General features: G+C 40.4%; 1 protein-coding gene and 1 long non-coding RNA gene across 3 annotated transcripts in view; both read left to right on the top strand.

Moving 5' to 3' along the window:
* The window catches only part of LOC141755882 (uncharacterized), a 490,132-nt gene that overhangs the window by 57,678 nt on the left and 408,732 nt on the right, over nucleotides 1–23,722 (top strand). The window lies entirely within an intron of this gene.
* Nucleotides 5,187–23,722, top strand: part of LOC141755875 (MAM domain-containing glycosylphosphatidylinositol anchor protein 2) — a 310,559-nt gene continuing 292,023 nt past the window's right edge. For both annotated transcript variants that reach the window (XM_074615183.1, XM_074615182.1), the window contains exon 1: nucleotides 5,187–5,312. The gene's annotated coding sequence lies outside the window, so the exon portion shown is untranslated. The remainder of the gene's footprint in view (nucleotides 5,313–23,722) is intronic.

Here is a 23,722-nt window from a genome sequence, read left to right as displayed (position 1 = left end):
AATGTAATATGATTACAGTGTATATGGGGATGTCAGAATAGTGAGACATAACGTAAAATAAATAGCAACCAATTCCAGCCATCCAGCCTTGATTCTTGTGCCATTTAGTGTAGTGAGTGATGCCTCTTTAAGTACACAGGAGAAAAGGTGAGTTCTTTATGGATTGGACCTCAGTAGACAGCAAATCATTGCACACAACACTGGGCATCTTTATCTGCAGAGATGCTTTTGAAGGACTGCATTTCATAGGTTTTATACTCAAAGAGGAGTTGAAATTGGTGTTTAAATTGGCCGTGAGGGCATTAAAATAGGTCAGTGTATACCTCTCCTGTTATTTCTAAAGGCAATCTTCATTTTTTAAAGTCTTGGTGGAACTGGAGGACATGAAAGTAACTCATTAAAGAAGCAGCTTTTTCACTAGATTCATGGTATATCAGGAGTCTCTTTCAGGATGAGCATCTAACTAGATATCTTTCCAGGGAAGTGCCATACTGCAGGAACGACTGCAACAAAGACAGGAATACTTGAGATAAAAACAGGACCTGGAAATGGAGAATTTTGAACAAGAAACAGGAACAGTCTGCGGTTCTTGCTCAACGGATTCTGTCCTGGCTGGCGTCAGTATTCTGGCCTAATATTAGAACAAAACGAACAGTTTTCCTTTTGAGCATTTGATCTGTAGAATCCTCAAAAGGGAGTCTGTCATTTTTCATCCAGATATGAATCCTGCATGATAACTAGAATATTCTTTCAGTACCGCAACTTACAACAACGCCGTGTTCACACAGTGACATAAAAAAAAACCACAAGTAGAGATGTGAGAACAGATAAGGCTCACACAGGTACGCACAGTACATACTCAGGCACAGACAGATCCGTGCGTGTATGCACATGTGCATGCACCAGGTATTTTGAGGCAACGGCTTTGTTTTTAGAAGTTAACACGTAAAAAGCTGGCACAATTGCCTGGGGGTTTGGAATCAGAGCAGCGCCTACGATTGATTCTGATGTTTGTCCACTCTCTCTGCATCTAAACGAGGACAGGAAACACATGTAAATACTGACAATGCAACCAAGACAGTCTCAGCACATGTTCTTCTGGCTATTCAGCCTGGATTTATTGAATGATGTACCATACTAACATTAGCCTAACAATATGGCTATGTGTCTGTTTAAGCCATAGAAGTGGACGTAGTCACCGTGACGTCACCCACTGGTTTGTGGACTGCTGTTTTAGAGCCCCGAGTTCAGCATTTTGGCCGTTGCCATTTTGGTTTTGACCGTTGTCATCTTGGTTTTTGGCCGTCGTCATCTTGGTTGTTGGCCGTCGCCATCTCGGTTTTTGACCGTCGTCATCTAAGTTTTTGACCGTCGTCATCTTAGTTTTTGACCGTTGTCATCTTGGTTTTTGGCCGTCGCCATCTCGGTTTTTGACCGTCGTCATCTTGGTTTTTGACCGTTGCTATCTTGGTTTTTGGCTGTCGCCATCTTGTTTTTTTGCAACCAGAGGTGATCGAGAGGTTGGAGCTAAGTACAACCAAACACTGAATAAGACATTTTTAGGCGACCTACATGTTACAATTAACTTTCATGAACTGAAAGCACACTGTGAAAGGGTTAAAGTTGTAAGATGAAAACACTCCCAGACTGGACAATGCTGTATAGTAGCAACCTGTCAATCACAAGGTAGCCACAGCCTAAAGCATACTCTGCTTTATGGTCTATTTGACTCTAAATGGGAGCATAATTTACCAAATGAACATCATACTGTATTGAAGAAGACTTGAAACTAGCAATTGAGACCATAAACTCATGTTTACAATGTTTACTGAGGTAATAAGTCAAGTGAGAATTAGGGTCATTTTCTCATAGACTTCTATACAATCAGACTTCTTTTTGCAACCAGAGGAGTCGCCCCCTGCTGGCTGTTAGAAAGAATGCAAGTTTAAGGCACTTCAGCATTGGCTTCACTTTTCTGATCCAGAGGTAGCCCACTGGTTTAACTGCACGTGCATGTGTAAGAGTGAAAATCACTGGTTCAGTTTTACAGATATGATTGCGGTAACACATCAGAGCTGCTTCTGCCAGCCTTGTTTTTTGTCTCTCTTACTGGTTCTGGCAGTTTGCTGACTCATGCCTCCTACATGCTGGATACTCTGTCTGACCAATGTGGCACTGTAAAATATGAATTCAACCCGTGAAACCTCACAGTAAAGCAGTTCAAGAAAATTAAAAAAAAGGGGGCAAAAATTGACAGAACCCATTCCTATGGGGAGTCTGAACTGAAGATGTTGTTCTTTAAACACTCTGTGAAAGGTTACATATCCAGCCTGCACACGTGGGCGTGACATTTTGATTTACATCCCTTTGCAAGCTGTGTGGGGAGTTTGTTTCCAAAGTGATGTGTCTTTGACGCTTTAGTTCATCTGTTGTGTGCGTCTGATAAAAAAAAAAAATCACCTTTTTTCACCTCTCCTCCTGCTGCTTTTTTATACCCTCCAGAAGAAATATATGGATACCCATACCACTGTTGAGCCATATAAGGAGAGAATGAAACAATGTCCTCAAAAGAAAAAAAATAAACAAAATGTACCCAGCAGAAGTTGAACATTTCAGGAAAGTCACAAAACGATAAAACAGCACAGTGTCTGAGTTGCTGGTGGGTACATTTTCATTACAGCAGGGGAACATTGCCAGTGCCAACGGCCCTTTCATTTAAAGATAGAAACCATCGGGGATCTAACAGATGTCAGAATTTTGACAGGGAACTCAGAGCTTCTGTTGAACATCCCATTGTCTGCAAAACAATAAAATAAGAAGTACAGATTTGGCACAGTCCCACGGAGCATTCGCAGTTTTGCATCGAGCCAGCCGCATCCCATGTCAGACATTGTGATCATCAAGTCCGACGATTAAGTTCCTCCTTTTGTGAGATCACATACGCAGCGTTGCTCGCGCTGCAGAGAAGTCCCTTTTCATGCATATTTATATACACATGTCATGTTCTGATTGTGTGAGCGTTCAATTTGCATATGCCTCGCACATTGTCACTCTCTGTCTACCTGTTCGTCAGCTGCAAATCCTCATGATTACACGTTTATTTGCATCCGACCCGCAAGTGAGGTGAATATGGTTCCCTCTAATTGCCTGCACTCATGTAGCTGCATGCCTCCCCTGTAGACCTATTATAGGGTGAACACATTTTGTACACTTAATCACACACATCATGTTTCCATTCAGATAGTACAAAAAGAGAACACTTTAGCCAAGTGCTGTCCGTGCCAAACTGTGCTTTCATTTCCCATTCTCAGCAGGTGGTTTCTGAGGCCACCCATGCCGTATACAGTGCTGTTTATGTGTGTGATGGTGCCTGGCTGCCCACGACTGAGCTGTAATGACATCGCGGTCAACTGGCCCAAGCGTGTGTGGCCATGCAGGGGACAGGACGCGAGAGACACTTTGTTGAGCATTCAGCAATGTTGGTGGGTCGTCCGTAACATCAGAGCTGCTGTTTTTGTTTCATTCATCTCACAGATAGCAGCCTCAGCTCCCCTTGGTTGAGCTTTTTCACAGCTGCAGTGAAAGTCCATTACTCCCTCGCAATGTTAATCTCAACACTTCCTGCTGCTGTTTAACAGTAAAAGCCTTCCAGCGGTGCAGTATAGCTCAGCACAGGTATCCAGCCCAGGGGAAATATATAGTCTTTTTATCTATTATTTCTTTCACTGTTATGTAGGTTAACGTCTCAGTATGTCCTGCTGCCTGATAATATCTTCTATATAGCTTTTGCACATTTCTAATCACACAGTTTCTTCCTTAATACGTTGTGTCGGGATTGTTGCTCGAGTATGTTTTATAACCTTCATTTAGTGTATTATTAATATTCTGTTTTCTTTGATGTACGCCATTACTCGCTGCTGCAATGTACCAGGGATTCATGTTGTTTCATTGCATCAGATCGCATCAGAAGTAATCAAAGCGTGAATAGTGAAAGATATAGAACATGGGTAGGTTTTTTTTTTCTTCTGAAAATGAAAAGAACATTATAAGAGGAATGCTGCAATTCTTCATCGCTATGATTAAAGATTTAGAGGAATAGAACATGAACTTCAATTGTAGGTACGGCAGCAGTGCTCACTCTCCAGCTGCCAATTTTGTAAATTTCCTCTGCCTGTGATGATCCAAAGACAGACATCTTAAGTTGAATTGATTGGCCCTGACTTTGTCGCTCAGAACTACGGCAAAAATAGATTTTTTAGTGGATGCTTTGCAAGTGATTTGGTGAGACTTAATGCTTTCATGTACCCACCTGTTGCCGACTACTTTTCAATACCATAATTAGGCACTAATTAGGCAAATTGTTCAGAGTGCACCGCTAGACTAAGTTGTTGTAAAAACAATAAAATTACCAAACACAGCTGCTACATCTTTTTTTCAGAAATTGCTGGAGATGTAGGTGACATTTCTGAAAGAGAAAACTATATAAAACTGCAAGAAGTGCTAGTTGGCATTATGAGTGTGTGTGATAGGCTATAAGGAAATGCCATTATTTGTGTGGCAGTGACCTATTTTCAAAATGAAAGCTCACAATAGCACAGAACCTAGAAATTGTTTAGCCGGTTTGCTCAAAGAAAATTGGACACCATTGTGCTTCCCAATTTTTGCAATTTTCTCTCAGGAAACATTGTAACCCTTACCAAAAAGAAGTTTATACAAGTGTTCTATTAGTATACTTCTTTTAAACTTGAAATAAGAGAGTATACTTTCAGTTTACCTTTTATTTACTTATCAGATATACTTAACTAAAGTATACTTAAGTAAACTTGGCTCATACTGACAAGTATACAGAAAAGGCTAAGTATACTTGGCTCATACTTGTACTATATTTTGATCAAGATATACTTAAGAAAATTATAAATTAGTATACTTGTAGTATAAAAACTATTTCACTAGTAGTTTACTGAATATACTTTAAAGTGCACTTTCATAAACTATAAAGTGTGCTACAAGTATATAGAAGTATACTCGCAGTATAAAAACTATTAAACTAGTAGTTTACTGAGAGTATACTTTAAAGTGCTCTTTAAAGTATACATGACCGGAGCAGCCGGAACGGAACGCTCTCTCAATAAAATGACCTGTGATTGGTCAAAGTCTCCCGTCACGGGCTAGATGTTGTTTAGTTTGAGACGAGGGTTTCTATCAGCAACGCCACTAAACTACCATGACAGCAACAAGTGTAGAGGTGACAGGACGTTATTGACCACTTGGCCTCCATGAATGGAAGGAGAGAGAGGACGTTAGCTTCAAAGGTGAGTCTGTTTCTGTCTGTTTCCGTGTCTCTGCAGCTCTTTAGCTCCTCTCCAGTGGCTCCCTGTGGATTTATAAACATGGAAATAAATAACTGCTTTTTTGTTTACATTTTCATTTTTTATTTATCTTTGTTGTAGGTCTAATGTACGAAGTTAAGACGGAGTATTAGGGCCACATTGAGGAAAAAATAAATAAATCTGAGATTTTGAGAATAAAGTCATAATATCACGAGAATAAAGTCAGAGGTTTATGAAAAAAAGTCACAATATTATGAAAATAAAGTCATAATAATATAAAGTAGTAATTTTACGTGTTATTTTCTTTTTTTCTCGTAAAGTTATGACTTTATTCCCGTAATATTACGACTTTTTTTCTAGTAACGTTACGACTTTATTCTCGTAGTATTATGACTTTTTTCTCGTAAAGTTATGACTTTATTCTCGTAGTATTATGACTTTTTTCTCGTAAAGTTATGACTTTATACTCGTAATATTACACCTTTTTTTCTAGTAACGTTATGACTTTATTCTCGTATTATTAAGACTTTTTTCTCGGAATATTACAACTTTTTTTCTCGTAAAGTTATGACTTTATTCTCGTAATATTATGACTTTTTTTCTAGTAACGTTATGACTTTATTCTCGTAATATTATGACTTTTTTTAACGTTATGACTTTATTCTCGTATTATTAAGACTTTTTTCTCGGAATATTACAACTTTTTTTCTCGTAAAGTTATGACTTTATTCTCGTAATATTATGACTTTTTTTCTAGTAACGTTATGACTTTATTCTCGTAATATTACGACTTTTTTTCTCGTAAAGTTATGACTTTATTCTCGTAGTATTATGACTTTTCTCGTAAAGTTATGACTTTATACTCGTAATATTACACCTTTTTTTCTAGTAACGTTATGACTTTATTCTCGTATTATTAAGACTTTTTTCTCGGAATATTACAACTTTTTTTCTCGTAAAGTTATGACTTTATTCTCGTAATATTATGACTTTTTTTCTAGTAACGTTATGACTTTATTCTCGTAATATTACGACTTTTTTTCTCGTAAAGTTATGACTTTATTCTCGTAATATTACGACTTTTTTTCTCTTAAAGTTATGATTTTATTCTCGTAATATAACAACTTTTTTCTCTAAAAGTTATGACTTTATTCTCGTAATATTATGACTTTTTTCTATTAACGTTATGACTTTTTCTCGGAATATTACGACTTTTTTTCTCGTAAAGTTAGGACTTTATTCTCGTAATATTACGCGTTTTTCTCATAATGTTACGACTTTTTCCTTGTAATATTATGACTTATTCTGGAAATCTCAGATTTTTGTCCCTCAATGTGGCCCTAATACTCCGTAATAAATTTGCACTTTGGCCCTCACTGCATTAGACTTATATACTATATACTTAGACTATAAACTGTGTTACCTTCATCACAATGCTCAAATGTTGCGGCTCCAGACAGACATCTTTTTTTTCTTTGCCCAAAATGGCTCTTTTGATAGTAAAGGTTGCTGACTCCTGCTCTAAGCTGTTTAAACCCCGCTGTGGATGTGTTGTTGTTGACATGTTGAAGCTATACAACTTGACACAATAAGCAGGGGGGCAAAGCAAAAGTTTGAAATTTCCCATATTTTGTATTCATTAGTTGTTAATTTAGTTGACTGTGTAATTTGTGAATGTTTGCCTGGTAGTTTATTGTCAGTAGTGTGTTTTAGCCCAGTTCTGTTTGTGCTACATAATGAGTAATTAGCTTTAATACTGTTGGTCTTGTGGACTATTTTTGTATGTTCAGCATATTAATAAAAGCAGTGTAAGTCATGTATTTGATGCATGCATTGGTACTTCCCCATGTGAACATAAACTTTCAAATCTGTTGATGAATAGTGTGACTTTTCAGCATTCAATACCAATGTATACATGCAGCTTTATGGGTATGTTTATTTATTTTGCACAAATTAAGACTGCACAAATATTAATATACAGTGCAGGAAGAGGCAAAAAACCCACAGGGCTTATCTGAAGCCTCCACCTAGAGACAAGATTAGAGCAGTGCTACAAACCTAACTTTGTTAACTTTGCTGGTGAAATGACAGTGTGTCCTACTTTACAGTATACCTTGTGTTTTTTTAGATGACCTATCAGACTGGGCTCTCACAATCTTGTCCTGTGCTACATCACAGCTAAAACGCTCGCTGTAGGTTCACAGTTAACTGGCACCCCTAAAACATCAGCTGGTCCCACTCTGGCCCATTTAGTTTAAAGGGGACATATCATGCTCATTTTCAGGTTCATACTTGTATTTTGGGTTTCTACTAGAACATGTTTACATGCTTTAATGTTCAAAAAACGCATTATTTTTCCCATATTGTCTGTCTGAATATACCTGTATTCACCCTCTGTCTGAAACGCTCTGTTTCAGCACCTGTCTCTTTAAGCCCTTCTCCTGAAAAGCCCAGTCTGCTCTGATTGGCTTGTTGGAAAAATATGGTGCACCTTTGCAAAGGTAGCTCTCAAGCTGTGGGTGATATGTTAGGTTCGCTTAAGATGAGCCACGCCTGCACAGAATCGATCACCGGCGCACAATGCATGCTGATTAGATTTGTGTCCGACTTAATCTGACGTCATGCACACGTGGGCAACGATAACCTCACAAGACCGAGGCGGCCTCAGTTTTTAGAGCCATGCGCCGCAGTTGTTCTTCACCGACTGCAAGACCCTGGGCATGATGGGAAACACCTGGCTGTCACCTGATCAAAGAGCTGATTGGCTCTTAGTTTTGACAACAAACGCCACGTGTTGTAGAAAGTCCTTACTTTCTGTGTAATTCTAATATTTAACGCAGAATATTCGTCTCATTTAATCTGTCGTTTAATCTGTCAACAAACTCATCTGGTGTGGTTGATAATGATAATAATTATATAGCACTTATCGAAAGGAGCAGTAATTACAAATCAAGGCAGACTTAAAAAGAAGAAAGGATATAATACAAAACCAGATTCACACAGATTTCCATAGCCTTTCCTGTGGAAATTATTTCATCACTTTGATATATTACAGATAAAGGGTGGGTGATATGGATATCATTTTCTATGACGATATATGTAATTTTTTAGGGCTGTCAAAATGAAAGCGATAATGCATTAACACAAATTTGTTTGAACGCCACTAATTTCTTTAACGCATTAACGCAACTTGCGATTTTTAGATTGTAGTGGGCTCAAACCATGTCATACTAGCTTGTCGCGAAGGAGGTGAAATAATGCTATGAATTTACGCTAAATTTTGGCATGGAAAAACTGGCATGGCCATTTTCAAAGGGGTCCCTTGACCTCTGACCTCAAGATATGTGAATGAAAATGGGTTCTATGGGTACCCACGAGTCTCCCCTTTACAGACATGCCCACTTTATGATAATCAAGCTAGTCAAATCAATTATTATTATTGATTAATCGCGATTAACTTTTTTAATAGATTGACAGGCTAGTAATTTTATAATTTGATAGTAAATGATACTGTAACATTTTTGGAAATTACAGTTGGAAAGCGATTCTTTTGAAGCCAACAGCATCATCAGCACACAGTTGTGTCCAGTTACTGACAACACAGGGATGGGTGGCTCCATAGTGTTGCTCAGTATAGCACAGATTAGCGGTTCATGTTCCCTTGACTAAATGTCTGGAGTTAACGAGTCGTGTAGATTTGCACTGTGCAGTCATCCAGCGTGTTGCTGTGGTTGTTTCTGTCGTTAACATCTGATCGCTTGAAAAAAAAACAAAACCTTATCAGTTTGCAACACCTGCCTTTGTGACATTAATTGACATTTCTAATGTTCTGTTAAATTAATGAAGCTGACCTTTGTGACATCATACGTATATTTATGAACGGAACATAATTTTATTACACTCTGAAAGTTTTAGCTGACCAAAATAGCCTTTTAATCTTCTCGAGTGGAAACGAAAAAAGAAAAAGAAAAATCCTCTTTTAAACAAAAAAAAAAAAAGCAAAAAAATCTTCTGTCTGTAAATATAGACACCATAATGAAAAGATGAGTGCCGTATGCCGTTTTCTCTATGACGGCTATGCAGAGTTGGATTCTTCAAAACGGTCAAGAGGTGTCAGAGCACATACTATCTATGGCTGTTTAATTCCTTCTGAAGCAGCTTCCTCGAATTGTCTACTTCCAGTGTAACGCAAGCTAATCCTTACACGCTTGTCAAGTCCCCACATTGTAAAGCTGTGTCTTTTGCTTGGAAAGCTGCCGCATTAATTCAGTCTCACCTTATTCCGTGAATGGGAAGGCATTAAAAGTCTCCCAAGTCCCTCATCCCTTTTGTGCCACTCTCCAATGGCAATACCCGAAGTATGAATAGAAATGTTATTTCGGTAATTTGCCAAGAGTCACATTCAAAGAAGAGGCTCGATAAAACACCCTGCTCTTGAAGAAACCCTGAAGAACAAGATGATTACATATTCTCATGTGTGCACTGGCTGTTCTTGTCAACTGATTAGATAGTTTAGGCAACAGCAGACTCATTTTATGAGGCACAAAAGGGCCATTTACATTTTGTTATTGCATCCAAGGGTCATAAATATCACTTGGGCATGGTTAAGCTTTTACGGATTGGTTATTTTCGAGGGGTTATAGTCCAAAAAATTAAGTTTATAAGTTTCCAAATGGACATAAACCTTTTAGTCTTGTTTTTAATTTGAGATGTAGACATTTTTAAGATAAGCCGGCAACTAACATTTGTTCGTGTTGTTGCTTCGATTACAAAAATATTTATGGAGAGTATGAATGCTGAGCCGTAACTTCACAGTCACAAATTTTAGCTGAAGGCACTTTTAGACTCCGAGGAGGAAGATGCTATGCGCTAATGGGCTCTAATTGCTAAAGTCTTTTCTGCGTTGCTCTCTCACTGCTTCATAAATATTGTTAGTTATTTCCAGTGGATCTCTCCTTATTGAACTGATGTGTGCGTGTAGTGAGGAATGGCTAAAGCAGATCAACAGAGTTTTCTTGTCAACAGTCTGATTACAGAGTGATGATCACGCCAGGCAGAAGTCCCAATCTGGTCAGGTGCACTCAAGGCTGAGCACTAAAGAGGAGTCGGGCTGTAATTTTTGGTCGGGCTAATGGGCTGTTTCTCACCTCTGCAGAGCATAACTCTGCCATCTGCTGCAGGGAGTCTCTCCGAGCGCCTCGCCCCTCTCTCTGGAACAGGGAACGGACAAATGGCAACCTGAGAGCCGCGCTCAGCAGCTGAGTACATGACTGGGCGCACATGGACTCTTTGCTATTCTCCCTTGCCTCATCCTAACTCGCCTCCCCTTCTCCTCCTTCTACCATCTTTTTGTCAGTTTTAAAATCACAAATTTGCCTCAAGGGCGTTTTACAATCTGTACAGCACGGACCACACTCCCTTCCTTAAACCCAGGATTCGGATGAGGAAAAAAAATCCTCCAAAAACAACTTTTAACAGGGTAAAAATATGGAAGAAACCTCTGGTAGAGCAACAAAGGAGGGATCCCTCTTCTAGGACGGACAGACAAGCAGTAGATATGCAATAGATTCTCTTTTCTTAGTTGTCAGAAATGTATTATCTCCGGATAAACCCCTTGAGATGTTTCATCTCGTTTTCAAGAGGGTCCCAAATTGTCCAGTTTGTCCTTGAAAAACATTGGCACACAGTCGTAGGCATGCACAATAGGGGTATAACGATACGTTTTTACAACGGTACGTATCACTCTCCATGGTTCTGATATGATTCAAGGACAATATTTGGCTCATAGAGCGATATGATACGATGGGATTCAATGACTTGAAATCGATACAGTAACTTTTTTTTTTGTGCCAAAAATTCAATCACTGTGACTATGAAATAAATACAATACTTGACAGTACAGGTCAGGATTCCTCAAAGCTTTTCTTGTAAGAGAATCAGGGATAAATGAATTATGGATATAAACAAGTACAAATACAAATACATACACCTTTTATTTGAAAATAATAAAAGTGCAACTTCAGCTCCTTCAATTCTCAAGATACAAGGCAGTGCAATATTTAACAGAAAAATAAAATAAACCAACTTCTATTCAAGTTAAATGAACAGTGGTTTAATCTGCTGCTTCTGTTCTCATTTTCAAAGCAAATGGTAGAGCATTAATATTTAACAAAAAATAAAATTCAACCAACTTCTCTTCAGGTCTAATGAACAATGTGGTGTAACCACCTGCTTCTGTTCTCATTTTCAATAGAAACGGTAGAGCAATAATAGTATAATAGCGTCTCAGTAGGTGCGTGAAAAGACTGGTCGTGTGGCCTTTGCATATTATGCAAACGAGGGATATCTCCCTTTTTGCAAAAAGCCAAAATGTTTCCACACGCTGGACCTCAAAAGCGGCTCGAAAATCTCTCGCTCGTCTGGCTCTGCCTCGCCATCAGCCATGCTTCAATTTGTTGTCGTCTTCCTGAGATTGGCGCTGCTGGCGCACGTCTGACATCATACACAGGGAGAGTGAACCGGAGTGACGTTAAACATTTCTTTATTATTAAAAGTGCTAAGAAATACATCCATATATAACGTTTGTCATGCTTAAATACAAGGTGCAAATTCTTAGTATCGATACAATCGATTATTTACCTTGGAAATTTTAGATAGACTCAAGATTCAAGATTCAAGATACCTATATCGATGTAGTTGGATCGTAGGAATACAAATCGATACATTGATGTAGTAGATAAATTATTACACCCCTAATGCACAAGCATACTGATCCTTCTTTAAACTTACAAGCTTGAGTTTGTAAGAAATTAAATGTTTAATTAAAGGTCTTGAAACTACATATAGACTGCAACCCTCTCCGACAAAAGCCAAGCAATTTAACGCACTTGCAGTATATTTTTTCATTTGACAATAGGTGGGTGTTATTGGGTCTTTATCACTATGAAAACTGTCCAACAGAACTTCACGACATGCTCCTCCTCACTTCTCCATCCAGTAATTTTCTCTAACTTGTCACAGACGTCTGAACTCTAGCCCCGCGCAGGCATCTGCTTTGTGCCTCGGCCCACTCTGTCAAGTCTTCTGCGGTGAGCACAGATAAGCAAACCTGGGAGAGATGGTATCGGACCGCTGGGTTCAAGAAACTGACAACTCCATCACCCCTAGTCAGATCAGAAGGGACCTGGAGAGCAATGCATATAGAGCAGTTTGAGATGAATCCTTATGATTCGCTATATGGCCATTATGCTTCTCTGCGTGACGCTTTACACAAGATATAACTGCATCCGAGATTATAGGCAGTATGCAGGCTTTGAATAGATGAGGGGGAGGGGAGGCATTTATAGCTAACAGTCTGACATGACGCCCTAATGTGCTGCAATTCGTCTTGGTTTCTGTATCTGTTAGTCACATTTACTGTATTGTGGATGTTTGATTGCAGATCATCTGAAGAAATAGAGGTTAAGAAGAAATTAAAAACCTCATGCATTTCACAAGGCCACATTTGCCATTCAGGGCTGCACGATTATGGCCAAAATGCAAATCACGATTATTTTGATCACGATTATTTATCACAATTATTCTTGATTTTAGTGTCAAAATTGTTTTTATTGCACTTTCACATTAGCACTGCTTTCACATCCCTGTTATGCTACACTCCTGCTAATGCAGCCTACAAATCTTTGCATCAAAATAAAACTTGTCCATATTCACAGTGCATCTCCTATAAGCAAAATATAATGAAATTGTATCAAAACTTTTTTACCCCAAATTAAATCAACAGAGCACTGCTTTCACTTTCACGTTGTGCTACATTATTTCTAATTAACACATGTTTTTGCATAAAAATAAGACTTAAAATAAGGTTCTTCTTCACCTGAATTCAGTGCATTTACTACTCTGGACGGCGGCCGCAACATTCAGCAAAGTTTTTCACAGGCTGCCACTGGAGGGTGCTTGCGCAGTGGCATGACAGCTCCCCAAAAGTGAAGCCAAAACTTCTGGATCGCCCCCTGGCGGCTGGCTGTTAGTTTAGTAAGCGATTGATTCGATTATGTAGCTTTCTATGAGCGGAGCACGCATTTTAAACGTCAATATTGCAGTCGATCATGTTCATTTAATTGTGAGAATCAAAAATCGCGATGACGATTAATATTCGATTAACTGTACAGCCCTAGCCATTCCTACCATGGATTAATTTATTAGGAAGCAGCTTTTAGTGCCTCTGTGACCTAAGGACAGTGGCAAGGTGAAATGCAGAAGGTTACGCAACTGCAGGCCAGTCCAGGAGAAGAAAATTACAACAATTTAGCAGAGTGACAAGCCTGGCCTGGAGGCACGCAGCCAGATCACTCATGCTCCCTCATGTATGACAGCCGGGGCACACTGCCCTCTCCGCCGCCTCAGGAATACAATAACGACTGCACATTGTGTGTCTGTGTGTGTGCATCCACATCATGTGTGAGTGCAAACTGTATGCACACAGGCTGTGTTTATATGCATACGCTGCTTAAGCAAGCCTCGGCCGGCGCCGCAGAACAAGGAGTCATGTTTCCTGTGATGAGCAACACAGGCAGACGATTAGGCATTGTTTTTGTAATACGGTGGCGTCCTGCCTCCAGCCTGCAAGCCGCGGCTGAACACAGAGGCATCTGTATCCGCATCCTCTGCGTAGTCTGAACATGTACTTGGTATTCCTGATAGGACTAGAGCTGGCTAACTGAGCTTTCCTGGCAGTCTGGCAGATCTGCAGAACGCAGCTCTGTGGTGGTACATTAGAAACAGAGTAGCAGCACAAAAAAACAACAGCAGCTCTGCATAGGCTCTGAGTCAACTAAATGGGCTGTGTGTTCATGACAGGAGGAGAATAATTGGTCCAATTTATGCCGTGTGGATTTATGGCAAGCTGTCGCACATTTGGTGCAGGCCTTCATGTCTTTTTTTTTTCTCCTTCGATTTGTCATTGATGTGTCAGGGGGCGAAACAAATGGGAGCGCATAAACATGTGTGACGCTTTTGAATGTTGTTGCCGGAAGAAAAATAGAAAAGATCTGTGTTTGTGTGCAAACAAAATTAAAGTAATCACAATATTTTTATCTTGCCATTAAACCCCTGCGAAACAGCCCAAATGGAAAGATGGAAATGGGTTTATGGCGACTGCAACAGAAATCAGAAAATGTCATCAGCATCATGGCGCATATACTCATATCATTTTCAGTGTATCCCCGGGCCAAGTCCAACTTAACTATACTGTGATCCTGTCGGTTGCATACGGGTTGCGTCTTAGGTCTTTCTGTCCTGCTAAGTTCAAGGAGCGTTAGCCTGAGAGATCAATGAAATGTACTCCAGTGGAAGCAAGAGAGAAACGCAAATCCATGTACTCCTACCGGCAGACATGAAGCATAATGTATTCTTCCTGCAGACTTATCTGTATCAGTGCATCTATCAGTTCAGTTCTAGGCTGCCGATTTGAAATAAGTGGAGAATATTTATGTTGCAGTGCATTCATGTGCATGTACATTGGCCATGCAAATTCAGGCATAACGCAAGCATGATAAGCTCCCCTCTGAATTCTGAAAAATCCCAACAAGGTACTTTGAATGTAAGAATTTGTGTGTGGCAGGAGCTGCAGTGTGCACAGACAAACATGATGATTATAGGGTTATGTTTACATTTAGGGTTAATCTTTTCCTTGAGGTTTAAATTAATCTATTATTCCATTAACATCTATTATAATAGGGATTTCCCTTTTCAATCCAAATGTTCAGAATTGGGGCCAATCCAGGGATGCTTTGGTGGATCATGTATGTTTACTCCACATATGCACGTGTCAGCTTTCAATAATGCCCCATCACGCTCAGTTATTACACACTGGAACCATACAGCTTTCTGAATTAAATTTAGTTGATGATGAGTGAAGCACAGACCATATGGAATTAATAAACTGCAGCTAAGAGTTTCAACTGGAGATAGTTTAGAGGTTAAAGTTTTGCAGGTGTAAGTCACACTTCAAGTGTTGCGGTTGGTTGAAAACTGTATTTCGTTCATTGTGGAGATGGAGAGAAGCAAACCGTCAAACAGATCCACATCATGCACAGGGATAAATCATCATGTTTTGGTGATTATTATTTCTTTTGATAAAATATTGCCCTCACATGAACGAAAGATGCTCCAAACTTTGCAGAATTGCAAAATTATGTGGGGAAAAGTGGTAGAGGTGAAAGACACTTTCTGAATTTTGAAACTGTCATTTTTATGTTCCCAAACCAAAAGCCTTGAAGGTGCAATGTGTAGTACCTGACCACCTGCTCCAAAGAAATAGGGGGGCAGCATTTCACCTCTACTATTGGGTTCATACAATCTAAATTTACAGTTCAGTTATTAAATAAAAGCCAACTACTAACTGCTGAAACTCTGAGAGACGGTCAAAATAACACTGTTATCTTACAATCTTCATGTGTGGTGTCGGCCTATAGTTTAGCCGTCTGTGTGGTTCTGCCACTAACTGGGGGGTTGTATGGTCTGTGTACGTTTTGATAGTTCGGTTATTGGATTAAATCCAAAGTGGCAGAAACGAGAAAATGACGCCCACTTTCATATCGTCATCCCTGCGGACACGGCAGCAGTCAGCACTCGTTAGCTCCGAGAGACGGACGGCCAGTCAGCGGCCGCAGCAACTCGAATTCAGCCAGCACAAACCTCAGCGGTGGAAGTCACAGCGGTCTGGTGGAGCGCTGGGTCTAACCTGTGTCATGGCAGCAACAGAAAGTTTGCTGACACAGCAGGGAGTCTGGGCGGTCCCTCGGGATCAGACCTCTAGTGCTGGGGTTTGCACTGGCTGAACTGCTAACGGGGTTACGTCCGGAGCAGCTGCACGCTCTACTCCCGGCAAAACAGTTTCACGGCAGCGGGGAGGACTGCTTTGCTACTTTGGATTTAATCGAATAAACAAACTGTCAAAACCGCACACAGACCATGGATGTATTATTGACAAGCCCTCGGTGCAGCTCTACTTGGACTGAGGGCAGTAACTCACTGTGGTATTACAAGAAAGTACGGGCCGGACCTCGCTGGTTGGCAGTAGATATCTCTGCAGCACAATACATTGTTGTATTTGGCACAAGATCAAAACTGTTATTTCTTCACACTCTTTTGATAATGATAATTAATTTTTTGAATGTTTTTAAACTAAATTTCTGGCCACATCTTACACGTTGCACTTTTTTGAATGTTCAAACAAACTCTCTCCGAATTAACTCTTCTAAATATGCTAGATCTTCTAAATTAACTTTTTATTTTGCCCCCATGGCTCAGTTGCTGTATTGCTGCTTGCAGCTGTAATTTTATTGCTTCTCATGTGGGCTTCAGTTCTGCTACAGTTTCCTTGAGCAAGACACTTGAATATCAGCTCCAGAGATCATTTCCCAAATGAATGTCTCATTACAATTAGTTTTCTGTCGCAAAAATTAACCTAAACGTCTGAGAAACGAATAAAGTAATGCCTTTTTTTATTTTAATAAAATCGTTATGAGGACTAAACTCTATTCAAATACTGAATTAATTTCACGCTATACAAAGTACAGGGTGTAAAGAAAATACAGTAGCTTACATTTCTTGTACAGTCTGCACGTGTCCTCATTGACCTGGGCATGCTTCAGTTGCACCTTTCAAACACCTAACCATCCAATGACAGCTTGCAGGAATATGAAGCAGTGCTGTGGGAGACAGCCTGGGAACTATTGATGGCTGCTGAAGTGGAAATATGGAACTTTCCCTCTGTTCTATCTCTGCAGCCTGAACAGGATAAATTGTAGGATTCATACTGAGAGTCTCACCTTCGCCCACATCACCGGGGCCTGCTGCTGCCGCCGCTTCCTTTACAGAAGCTCCTCGCATTGATTGCTCTGATATCCCTCTGCACCCGGCGCTCGGTTGAAACCAAGTGTTTTTTTTTTCCACGGAAGATTAATAAGAGGCACAGCGGAGGGGCTGCTGGAAACGGCAGATGAAAAGAAACGCAGTTCAGAGAGAAGGTCGTCTGTAGACCCCGCACACCTTTTTAAAAGAGCATGTGATCGTTGCATCACATGGGCAAAACGGCAAACTCAGTTGCGGGTAGATGCATTGATACATTTTCTTGCCCCTTCAAAGACGCACAAACTCGATTGTTGTTGTTTTTTCCACGAGTCTTTTTCTGCTCTCAGCATGAAGCGTGTTCTCTCATTCCCCGGGTAACGCACACAGCACTCTGACTTCCTTCCTTCCATCGGCCCCAACACACCTCCCATTTCTCATGTCTTGTCGGTGACCTTTCCTTAGCTGGGGAACACAATGGTTATTTCAGTAATAACTAGGCATCATTCAAGGCTACACTCTCCGCAAACACCGCCAAGACTGTTTTCAAATAGTCGGTGTGGATTCAGCAATGCCTTGTTTTTAAGCATGCAGTTTTCTTGCTGAAGTACAAGAATGTGGAGATTTAAAGGCTGCGAGGTTATTAGAGGGGAGTAGCAGATGGATAAAGACTGTCTATTGAGTGGCTCCAGGAAATTAAAACTGTCTTTATTACCTCTCATTCTCAGCCTCTACCACCCACCCCCCGCACACACAACATCCCACTATTACCACTACAATACAACCAAGCGTGGAAGCTCCCCAAAGCTCAGACATAGAGAGAGAGAGAGAGGAAATGTCAGGATTATATGAAAGCGTGAGCCGTAATGAGATGATAATGGCTTCTCCCATGCTGACGAGTTGACAGAAGGATGAACAGGCTTCTGGGATGTTGCTGTCAATAACCTGCTGAAGCAGATAAAATGACATTACAGTCAATTAGCTCTCGAGTTTGCATGGATGCATCCTGTAGCACCGCATTTGGTAACGCAACACTTGAACCCCCGCAGATCGCGATGACACTCGCTGTTTTGCTGTCAGAAGAGCGGCCAAACATGTTTTACATGCTGTAAACAAATTAGCAGCGTATAGTATAATAGCACATTTTAAACATTCGGGGCAAAAACCACTAGAAATGATGTTTTGGGAGGATGGGTAAAATGGAAACTAATTGCTGTTGGCTTTGTAGTTGTCCTTGATATAGAGCATATTTTTTTATGCCATTCAAAAACCTAATGAGCAGTGGACTGAACATAACACATCTTTGACAGTGTAGGGTGAAATATTTGATTATAACACTTCAGTGAATGTCTTGCCTTTCACTTGTGCAGAAGTGTTTACGCAAAAGCTTGTTGGGAATCATTTTTGTTTTCTTTAATGAAAATTACCAAAGCCTCCTTTTTCATTACCACTGAGCTTACAGGCTGTATTCATAACCGCCTACTACATACTACTGACGAACGCAGTATGCAGTATACAGTAAACAATACATACTGCCTTCCTGAGTAGTATGCAGCATGCAACGGTTAAAGCGATTTATTTTGTTGTACGCTACACCAGGCATTATCCTTTAAACCAGCTCTTAAAGCACTGGACAAAAAAAACAAACTCGTACCACTATTGCAATATTGTCGAAAAATACAACTTAGATTTTGTTGTTTATGTTTGTTTGTTTACTTTATAAGATACTGCAGTTTTAAACTATTTATTCTAACAGTTCATAGTGAAATAAGACAAACAGGATCATCAACGAGGAGAGACGGTAAATATAAAACATTGCTTGACAAAATGTACGTTACTCAAACTGCTTTTTCAGTTACAGCAACAAAACAGTGGAATGATCTCCCTACAGATATTAGCGTAATGTTAAAAAGGTCAAGTCATGTTGTCTCAGCAGCTATCTAATTTCTTATAGATTCTTATTTCTTATTTAATTTCTAATGGACATTTGTGTTGTGATATTTAAAACAAACTATCCGTCAACAAGGAAATAAAAAAATCCTTGTCTACGAGACCGGTCTTTAGAGAGAGCTCCAGCCAGCTCATAGCGGTCTGTGAGCGTGACTGCCCGGCAGGCGTTATCTAGCTGTCACGGCAGTTTGTGGAGCTTCTAAACTCCCAAAACGCTGGAGTAAACGTTCAATTCGCCCGTCTAATATTGTAAAACTGTAAACATTCAAAATCTACACAGTTGATTTCTTGCCTCAAAAATGTTCAGAATTGAATTTAGTGATGAAATAACTACGAAAAATGTAAAAGAAAAAGTAGTTTTTGGCTGTTGTTGTTGTAACTGTAGCCTATAGCGGTCCACCGCTTTGCATTGTGGGATACAGTATGTGAGATAGACTGGTCCGATGCATACTGGAGATTTTTTCCAAATCAGTATGACATCCAGGTACTTTTGGCATACTGTAGATTTTGCTTTTGTTCGCATACTACATACTACATACTACATACTACATGCTACATTTTGGCCAAATCAGTACGTACCAGTATAGTATGCGGCCTTGAAAACAGCCCCAGACTTCACAGTGCTTGTCACACAAACACTTTGAAAAAAAAAAAGAAGAAGCACAGGAGTAAAGAAAATAAGTCACATATTTTTTTGACCCCAAGTGTAGAGTCTGTTTCATCTTGGTAAACTCACCTCCACTCCTCTCCACTCCCCTTTCCCTTTCAGTGCGCCTCTCACTCCCTCCATGCGCTCAAATCACCATCTGGGAAAGCCTGATAAGCTCAGAGGCAGACACCAGCATTTTGGGCGTTGAGTTGAAGAGCTGCCGTAAGACAGCCAGTAGGTTAACCCGACCAACGCACAACCTTCTGAGTTTGGAGGTTAGACGGCGGCACGCAGTTCATTCTCTGCCTGTTTGTTTCCGTCCGTCTTGTTTATGTGCCTCTTTTGTCTTTATATTTTTGGCCCCCCTCTTTGATTTCCCTCCACCTCCACCGTTTCCACTTACGGAAGCTGTGCGACTGCACCCTATTTAAAGGGAAGTGAAGAGATTTAGGTTGGACATATTTGTTAAAGGGACTTAGAGTGTGTGTCATCCAGCAGGTGTGAGAGATTATCCTCCTTCTGACAGTTTATGTCATCCCAATCTGAGGAATTTCCTCTACTGAAGGCCATAATTAAACAAAGCTCATTTTTATTCATTTGATCCTTAAACCGAGACATAATTAACACTGCGGCTCAGTTGTCACAAGCTGGAGTACATGTGTCCAAACTATTAGTCACAACCCTCTTTGTTGAAATCCTACTAGGAATGGATTTCGGTGCAGTTCGCTGAAGGTCTCAGAAAAGCTGTTTCTGACATACATTAATACACTTGCAAACTAGAAAAGTGCAGATCTCCGCCAGGTGTGTGTGCAACGACCACTGCTAATAACCACTGATGTAATGTTTGGATGAATACAAACAAATCATAATTGCCCCCCCCATCTAGACTACAACCATATCAGATGTGTTTTTCACTCACACTTCTCATGCAATAGATGCGCTCTAATTTTAATCTATGCAGCTGTGTGCATTGGCTTAGCCAAACACACCGCAGGACTCTGCTGGACACCGGTTGCTATAAACAGCTAACTAGCTCTCCTCCTGCCGACATGAGAAAACGCGCTCCGTTGCAGTCAGCGCTCGGTTCAGTGTGTCATTTGCTAAGCGAACATAAAAGGGATGTGACGGTGAGGACATTTTCTCATCGGTTAATAAAGTCGTGACAACACCGGTGTTACCAATTACATCGGACATTTTGCAAGAAAAGGTGACGCTCAATATGTGCAGAGCGCTTACTTTGATCTTTAGTGTTGGATGTCTTTGTGTCTGGCCTCTCCAGTCAAGCTTTTGCTGCGGGGCCACAGGTTTCCACCCAGCACTGTGCACACAATTGCATCATTAACGTTATGGTTCCCTTTATAGCACTGGGTTTAAATCCAATGCTGAGACTCCATATGGAGCAGACACTTTCGCTTTCAGTTTGTAGCGTCTGTCGTCTGACTTTGCATTGATAACACGGGGCTGATATACAAATATGAACAAAATAGGTTTTATTTCTGTAAAAAAAGCAAGTAATGTAATCGGCGTAGGCCCGAACACTGTGTAACACGACTACTGCGTAGTGCTGTTACGATAATTGAATTTCTAATTTCGATACAATACCTTGAAAAATATCAATATTCGCTACAATTTTTGATACCACAGGGAAAACATGGAGGGCATAAAATTTTAGATTTTTATTAAAAGATGAATACTGGTGTGTTTGTCAACTCGCTGTCGGAGACAAGAAAGAGCAGAAAGCGCAGCTGGTCTTAATTGTCTTACCTTGGCGTGCACATCAAGAGAGGAACAATTCCTAATCTGTAGCAGAAACAATAATCCAAACTGAAGCAGTTGTTGATCACTCGCGGTAGAGTAGCGAGGAGTCAGCAGTCAGTGACAGTATAAAACAGTCAATAAATGATGTTGTCAATAAACTATGTTTTCAAAAAGTGTGAATCACTGCAACCACTAGAGAGTCATAAATGAGCACAAACACTATTAGGCTGATGGGTCCAGTAGTATGTGAGATTAGCCGTGGACAGAAAGACAGATGCACATACACATAACCTCCTCAGGCTTAGTCCTGGCTGAGATAATTATTCCTTGCAAGACCCCAGTGTGTCACCAGCACTTGCAAGCATTTAATGTGGTTGCAATTTCCTTCATAAGGGTCTGGATTATGCTCTCCCTTAAAGTTTGGCTGGAATTTTTCTGTGGTGCTGTCCGTGGTCCTGACTAGCAAATACTACCATTAAAACCCCATTAACTCCAATACACTCTTTCTCTTACTCTCCACTGCTTTTGCCCTTTTGGCTCTGTCTCTCTCTCTCACATACGCGTACGTGCACACACAAAGAACACATTCCAACTAATGAATGAAATTCTAGTTGTATCTAAATACAATCTGAAGGCTACCATCCGAGGCAGCTGGAGGAGAAGTCAGGGAGGACCCCCTGGGGCAGAGTGTGTCCATGTTTCACCTTAAAAGACTCCCGGTGTGTTTTTCTCCGCCTCTCACTCCGAGCTGCTCCTTGACCTCGTTCTGGGCTGCACTGATTTCATGATGAATACTTCAAGTGACAAAGAGCATTTCTGTTTTAACCTCCCTCATAACTTTGCAGCATAAAACAAAAACAATACGTGAATAATTAAATTAATGAATAAGGTTGGACTTCGCTCCACCCTCTCGTGTCACTTCTGGTGGCAAAAATCCAACACGGCGACGCCCAAATACCAAGATGGCGATGGCCAAAATGTCGAACTCAAGGCTTGAAAACGGCAGTCCACAAACCAATGGGTGATGTCACGATGACTATGTCCACTTCTTATATACAGTCTATGGCCAAAGCCCACCTCTTCCAGCTTTCACACCAGCCCAAATGAACCGTACTAACCGGGAAAACGGACCTAAGTTCGTCTTAACCGAACCAAACAGGTTAGGTGTGAAGGCACCCCTGACTCACGGCTGGCCCACAGGTCAAAATTCCCACATGGAGAAATCCAAAGGGTCATTTTGTCTCGAATGTGAGCTGGATTGGAACAAAAATTCAATGTATCCAGATATGTTTACAATATTTAGGATGAAAGCAGAGCCCAAATTTGACAGAGACCAAACTAACAATTTGCCAACGCTTTTTGACTAGTCAACTATATGTTTAACATTGAACACTCATCCAGTTAAATCCTCAGTTTCTGGAGCTCAAATATCAAATGTAATGGCAATTCCAATTGACTGCATACTGTGTCTACAACAGGACATGTTTTCCAGTTCTTCTCCTGTCATAATTTTCCTTTCGCTGCCCTCTGGCATTCTAACAAGCAGCTCTTAATGCATCCAGGCTTTTGTCAGGATTGCTTCTACATTATGTGTTTGTCAATATATTTATGTACAGCAGCACTGCCTCCCATTGAAAGTATTACCTTAATATTCATATCAAGTGATCCATAACATCACTGATTCAGGCCGTGACCTTAATTTAGAAGAATGGGAATGTTTTGAGGCATCCTAATGTCTGTACCGCACAGATGCGTCTTTCTACTCAGGCCTTTCATGGATCTCTTTGAAACGCCTACCTTTGTGCTGCTAGCAGCATCAAAACATGCCAAGGCATTCCCTCGGAGGACTATTGAGCCTTTTGAATATTGTTTTCTTATCTTTTCCTTTTTTTCATTTTCTCGTTATTGACACATTGAACCCCAATCCACATCGCAGCCTTGCGTCCCCCGGTAGCAATGAATAAAATCTCCTTCCTTTGCTTCAAATCCACAGATTTAAACACTGCTCTTTTTTTTAACTCCAGTTCATGCGTTTCAGTGTCTTGACATGTCTCTTGAACCATAGAAAAACTGATTAAATATGTAGTCGAATCTGCATGCAACTTTTTCATACGAAATGTGAATCCCGCCTTTTGCCAGCATCCCTAAATGGACTGCCCCACAAGGCAAGACCGGGCATCCC

Source organism: Sebastes fasciatus, chromosome 18, assembly GCF_043250625.1.
Source record: "Sebastes fasciatus isolate fSebFas1 chromosome 18, fSebFas1.pri, whole genome shotgun sequence".
Lineage (NCBI taxonomy): Eukaryota > Metazoa > Chordata > Actinopteri > Perciformes > Sebastidae > Sebastes > Sebastes fasciatus.
The sequence above is the reverse complement of the archived record's forward strand: the minus strand, read 5'-3'. Positions and strand labels throughout refer to the sequence as shown.